Below are 7,215 nucleotides of genomic sequence, written 5' to 3'. Positions count from 1 at the left end.
AACACTTGGGCTAAAGAAGAAAGAGAACATCCACTGTGTTTATTGAGTGATACTTGTACTATTTACTATTAAAATCTTGTCTATCATATTGAGTTTGATTTTTTTTTTTTTTGCTTCAAAACTATATTCGAGCGATACTTATATTATTTATGATCCGATTTGACATGATTACCTCTCATAGTTATCATTTGCATCATTATTTCAAAATAGCTATATTAATAATTATTTGATAAATAAATTTTATAATTTTATAAAAATACTGACTATTTATTGATTTTATATAGGTAAAAAAGATACAATATGTCAGAAGATCGTAGTTGGATGTATAATCGCTTGAGAAATGGATATGTTACCGATGAATTTAAGGAAGGGGTTGAAAGATTCCTTTAGTTTGCATTTTTGCAACCTAATAATGTGGATGAAAATAAAATTAGGTGTCCATGTTCAAAGTGTCATAACTTAAAATTTTGCATTAGAGATGAAGTGGTTTTGCATCTTTACTATAAAGGTTTTGATGAGCACTACACTGTATGGATTTCACATTGTGAGACTTATAGTCAACTTAGAGAATGTTCAGAAGGTGATATTAATCCATACAGAAGGTTGGTAGTAGAAAGATTTGGTCCAGAATTTCAAGAATTACAATCAAATATAGAGATTATCAATGTATATGAATCTCCGAATACATATGCTGAGAAATTTTATTCTTTACTGAAAGCAGCAGATGAGCCATTATGGGAGGATTGTCGGAAGCACACTAAACTATCTGCACTGTCATAACTCTTAAATTGTAAGTCTGAATTTAATATGAGTGAAAATTATTATGATTGTCTCTTATCGATTGTTAAAGGTTTATTACCAGAAGATGAAAAGCTAGTAGATAATTTCTATGAAACAAAAAAAATGATGGGAAAGCTTGGCCTTGGCTATAAAAAAATTGATGTGTGTCCTAATATGTATATGTTGTATTATTTAGAAGATGAGGTAAAGACAGAATGTAGTGTTTGTGGTCATGCTCGATGGAAACCTAGGAGAAATGATTATGGTGGAAGGGTAAAAAATATCCCTTTTAAAGTACTACGATATCTCTCACTAATTGATAGACTTCAAAGGCTATTAATGTCATCAAAAACTGCACAATATATAACTTGGCATGCCTCAAATAGATGTATAGATAGTTTTGTGGCACACCCATGTGATAGTGAGGCATGGAAGCATTTTGATAGAATTCATCCTGACTTTGCATCCGATCCGAGGAATGTGCATTTGAAATTATGTACTGATGGGTTCAATCCTTTTGGACATCTATCAACACCTTATTCATGTTGGCCTGTTCTAATTACGGTATATAATTTATCTTCATGGATGTGCCTTAAGCGGTAGTATATTTTTTTAAACATGGTGATACCGGGCCCGAAGAGTCTAGGCAAGAATATTATGTATTTCTGAGGCCTTTAATTGAGGAGTTGAAGGAGTTATGAAGAGTGGGGGTGAATACTTACAATATAAGTAGAAGACAGAATTTTTAAATGAAAGCAGCACTTCTATGGACAATTAGTGACTTCTCTGCATATGGCATGTTGTCTGGATGGAGCACACATGAGAGACTATCATGTCCTTATTGTATGGAGTGTACTAAGGCATTCACTCTAAAAAATGATGGCAAGGCATCATTTTTTGACTGCCACCGTCAATTTTTATCTCTTGATCATCAATACAGGAGACAATAAAATACTTTTTCTCGTGGTCAAGTTGAGAGAGATATGCCCCCTCCTCGATTATCTGGTGAAAAAATATTGAACAGAGTATGCATGCTTCCAGATATGACATTTGGCATGCAGCATGCTAAAGAAAAGCTACCTAGATTTGGTGTTGAACATAATTAGGTGAAAAGAAGTATATTTTGGGAGTTGCCTTATTGGCACACAAATTTAATTAGACATAATCTTGATGTCATGCACATAGAGAAACATGTATTTGAGAATGTCTTTAACACAGTAATAGATATTAAGAGCAAAACCAAGGATAACGCAAAAGCGAGAAAAGATTTGGAAAGATATTGCAATAGATCTCATTTGCACTTGAAGTTATATAATGATAGGCTTTGCAAACCTAAAGCCTCTTATGCATTGACCATTGAACAGAAAAGGCATATTTGTAACTGGTTGAAGGAATTAAAGCTCTCCGATGGCTATGTCTCAAACATATCTCGATGTGTGAATATTGAAGATTGTAAATTCTATGGGTTGAAGAGTCATGATTGTTACATACTTATGGAGAGATTGCTCCCTATTGCTTTTTTGAGGTATGGTGCCACCTCCAGTGTGGGATGCGATAGTCGAGCTATGTCATTTCTTTCAGGATATATGCTCCTGTGTCATTCAGGTTAAGCATATGAAGATTTTAGAAAAAAAATATTGTTGAAACTTTATATAAGTTGGAAAAAATCTTTCCTCCTACTTTCTTCGATTCTATGAAACATTTACCGATTCACTTAGCTTATGAAGCAAAGGTTGAAGGACCAAATCAATTTAGATGGATGTATTTATTTGAGAGGTACTATTCTTTATTCTTAGTATATAGTTTGTTAAATTCATATCTTATATAAGTGAAATTGATGTTGTTTAGGTATATGTTATCCTTGAAGCGTATGGTGCAAAATAAGTCTTCTGTCGAGGGTTCAATATGTGAGGCTTATGTCATCGAGGAAATCAGCTCTTTTTGCTCATATTATTTTGAGCCTGAGGTACAAACAAGATTGACCCGAGTCTCATGAAATGATGATGAGGAAGATGTGGGGCCTTCAGGACGTCTTTCTATCTTTTCGCATCCCGGACGATCGATGAAAGCAACTGCATCCTATAGGTTAATAACTGATGAGGAGTATGATACTGCACACATTTATATGTTGCTTAACTGTGAAGAGCGTGGATCATTTATAGAGTAAGTATTTTATTTTTCTTATTTATAATATATATCAGATATTAAATTATTTAGATTAATTATGTGTGACTAACACAAGTACAGTCGATATGAGTCGTATGTCAGAGCATGTTTACCTCATATTACCGATGCAGAAGTTGAGAGATTGCGTGAGCGAGAGTTTGCAAGATAGTTGAAAATTTTGGTTAGTCAATAATATACTCTATTTAATATTTTTTTTTATTATTGATCATTAATTTAGATGATTGTGATATTTGTTTCTTGAAAATAGATGAAAAGTGAGAGGCATATGATTGATCGGCGTATCGTGGACATAGCACAAGGCCCAAATCTAGGAGTTACAACATTCAAAGGATGTTTTGTCAATGATTTTAAATTCCACACACTTGAATACGGTATCAATAAACAAACAATGAACAGTGGCGTGTGTATAAAAGGAAGCTGCTATAATGACTTTGAACGTGATTATTATGGCATGTTAACTGAGATTTTGGAGTTAACTTATTATGGTGCTAGAAATAAGGTTGTATTATTTAGATGTGATTGGTATGATACTGAGAGAGGCACAAGAGTACATCGTGATCATGGTCTCGTGGATGTGTGCCATAAATCATGATTGAATATCAATGAGCCTTTTATATTAGCACAACAAGTATATTACACTACTTATCCATGCAATAGTAGAGAGACACGTGATTGGTGGGCTGTATGTAAAATTAAAGCTAAAAATTCTTTTAATATCCCTTCAGCGGATACAGCTGATGATAATGTATCTTCAGATATTGATGTGTATCAAGAGGATGATATCACAAATCCATCTATAGTTCAGGCTAATGAAGAACTTGATGTACCCAATTTACTAGTTGACTTCTCTCAATATGAAATGCTTGATGATGATGAGATATGTAGGTTGCAACAAAGACTAGAAGAAGTGATCGTTAAATAGAAAGAGGAAGAAGAAGAGAAGGATGAAGAGGATGCAGAGGATAACGAAGAAGAATTTGAAGACGATGATGACTCTGATGAGAAAAAAAATGAGTTTGAGTTGTCTGATAGTGATAATGATTGATTTGTATAATGTTGCTATTTACATTTAAATTTAGTTGCTATATAATGTATTATCATATTGGATTGTTTATAATTACATATGTTTTGGATAATTTTGATTATCATTTATCAAATATTTATTTTGACTATTTGATCTATGCCTATATTGTGGATTTGTATTATATTATTGTAAATAATATATTTGATCTTAAGTTAGATTCATGATATGTAATATATGCATCTAACCTTTATGTATGAACAGGGATAATGATACATGGCGGAGTTTGATATGTGCCTATATTGTGGATTTGTATTATGTTATTGCAAATAATATATTTGATCTTAAGTTAGATACATGATATGTAATATATGCATCTAATCTTTATGTATGAACAGGGATAATGATACATGGTGGAGTTTGATATATGCCTACATTGTGGATTTGTATTATATTATTGTAAATAATATATTTGATCTTAAGTTAGATACATGATATGTAATATATGCATCTAATCTTTATGTATGAATAGGGATATCTAACCTTTATGTATGAACAGGGATAATGATACATGGTGGAGTTTGATATGTGCCTACATTGTGGATTTGTATTATATTATTGCAAATAATATATTTGATCTTAAGTTAGATACATGATATGTAATATACGCATCTAACCTTTATATATGAACAGGGATAATAATACATGGTGAAGTTTGATATGTGCCTACATTGTGGATTTGTATTATATTATTGTAAATAATATATTTGATCTTAAGTTAGATATATGATATGTAATATATGCATCTAACCTTTATGTATGAATAGAGATAATGACACATGGTGGAGCATCTAGACTTGGTCGAAGGGGGGTAGAGAAAGAAATATCTCCCAACAACAGCTTCAAGATGAACATAATGGAGATAGTGGAAGACACCTACGATGATCTACTCATAGGCTATTTGACACACCTCTGCCTACTGAGAAACATGGCTCATTGCCCGTGGAGGAGCCTTCTATCAATCCTTCACCTCATGTGCCTGATAGTGTGGGTTCGGTTGATTCTATGCATACAAGAGGTCCAAACCAGCCGGCCCCTGAGCTAACCATCGAAGCAGATAAAGTTTTCATTACAGTGAAAATGAATAAGTAAGTTTTGTAATTACATATTTTTATTTGATATTTATTTTTATTGTTATTTTGTATAATTAATTTAGTTGATGGCTTATGCATAGATTCATCGAGCCTGAGGTGTCACGTCAGATGAGTGTTTGGCTAAAGCAGTGTTTTAAAGAAGCTTGGCCTTTATGGGAAATGATTGAGCAAACAACCAAGGATGAGTTATTGCGCAGAGTTGAGGTATTGCATTAGATTTTTACTTAGTTCATAATATAAGTTATTATAAAAACACTATATAAATTTTTGATTTATTTTGTAGACAAGATACAGATGGTCTCCAGCAGAAGATTATAATATTAAAAAAAATTAGGTGAGTACTAATAGATGTCTACTTACTGGCATGATGAGTGAGGCACGAAAGAAATGTGTTGATGAGTTAAAAGAGATAAATTCACAAGCCACACTTGTAGACACGATTGGCAAAGTTCATCCTAGTTGGATGAAGCAAGAGATATGGGATGAGTTGTATCAGAGACATTGGCTTAAGGATAAGTAGCAGCAAAAATCTAAAGCTGGTAGAGAAAATCGAATGAAGCAAAAGGAGGGATCCATCTCCAAGCATTCAGGGGGTTCCATTCCTTTTGTGACACACAAGAGGAGGATGGTATTTTTATTAAGTATTTCTCTATTATTATTGATATTTACATTCAATCATATATTTATGATATAATAATTTATTGCAGATGCAAGAGAATGGTGCAGAACCTACTGTTGCAATGCTGTTTGATCGCACCCACAAAAGGAAAGGAATGGGGGAATTCGTGGATGCAAAATCTAAGAAAGTTAGTGTAGGTTCTCAATTTTCTATCCAAGCATATCTATATGTTAATATATATTAATATATGTATATTTATAAATATATCTATAAGTATCGAATGGTTGGATGTTAAATTGAACGATTGGTTTGCATTATTAATAGGTTATATGTTTATTATTTTTAAAAATTATAGTTTTAAAATAAACTCTGCTAAAATTTTTAAGAAATATCTAATAGATTTTAGATATTTAAATTTGTAGAGTTCTCATGTTACATTAAGAGATAAATTACTATTATTCTGTTTGTCTTGTTTGTATATATATCATCCATAAAATAGAGATACTTGCTTATTTAATTTTTTTAAAAGCCTGAATATTTTTCATATGTCACTGTAGAAGACATATAAGGCTGCTCTTACAGAAAAGTATGGCTCAGAGATTGATACACAGTCTTCATTTGATGCTACTATGTGGGTAGAAGCTACAGAAGGTGTTTCTAAGAATAAAGTGTATGGATTTGGGCCGAATGCACATTCATCCAGCATACTCATGAGGACTGCTATATCATGCTCTGCTTCTCAACCAGATGATCTTTCAGGGAGTGCATCTACTACTTATTCTGTTGCTCCAGGAGCTATGGAGATGACACAAGAGCATATTATGATGGCTTTGATGAACCCTCAATATAAAGAGATGCTACGATCTCTTATTTCGAGTCTTGGTTTTACATCATCTGAGCAGTTATCATCTCCTCCATAAGAAGAAACCCAGTCAGCTGTCCCTCTAGCTGATCCTCCATGTGATTGATTCTTGGATATGAACTTATTAGATGTAGTCTTATATTTAATGCTGGAAACTAATTGGAGTTGAATTATTTAATATTTTGATATATTGTGTTTGTTTATGAATTGAAACCTTGATGGATATTAAATTTATATTTTGTGAAAGTTTTATAAAAATATGTTTGTTCAAATGTGTTGATGTGTTATTTTGTATTATAAAATATTGAGGTATCATTGATATATTAAGAATTAGGATATATACAAGTCTGATAATATATTTGTAAAATAGTCTTCCAAGAGGAAGCTTCACTAAGGAATTTATAAGAAAAATAGAATGCTAAATAAAAACTTTACCAAAAGATTACTAAGAGACTTTTTAACAAACCTTAAACTATCACCAAGGGATTGTCAGGGCTATCACTAAGGGATCTGCAAGGGATAAGCTTTTTTACAAATCATCCAGTTGGTCAATTTTTAGCAAGGGATATTCCCTTGGTGAATCCCTTGTTAA

At 32.4% G+C, this 7,215-nt stretch overlaps 1 pseudogene; it reads left to right on the top strand.

The window, feature by feature from the left end:
• The first annotated feature begins 300 nt into the window (after positions 1–300).
• Positions 301–6,681, top strand: LOC140851515 (uncharacterized; annotated as a pseudogene).
• Positions 6,682–7,215: the final 534 nt, after the last annotated feature.

The sequence above is a fragment of the Elaeis guineensis genome, chromosome 9 (assembly GCF_000442705.2).
Source record: "Elaeis guineensis isolate ETL-2024a chromosome 9, EG11, whole genome shotgun sequence".
NCBI classification, from domain to species: domain Eukaryota; kingdom Viridiplantae; phylum Streptophyta; class Magnoliopsida; order Arecales; family Arecaceae; genus Elaeis; species Elaeis guineensis.
The sequence above is the reverse complement of the archived record's forward strand: the minus strand, read 5'-3'. Positions and strand labels throughout refer to the sequence as shown.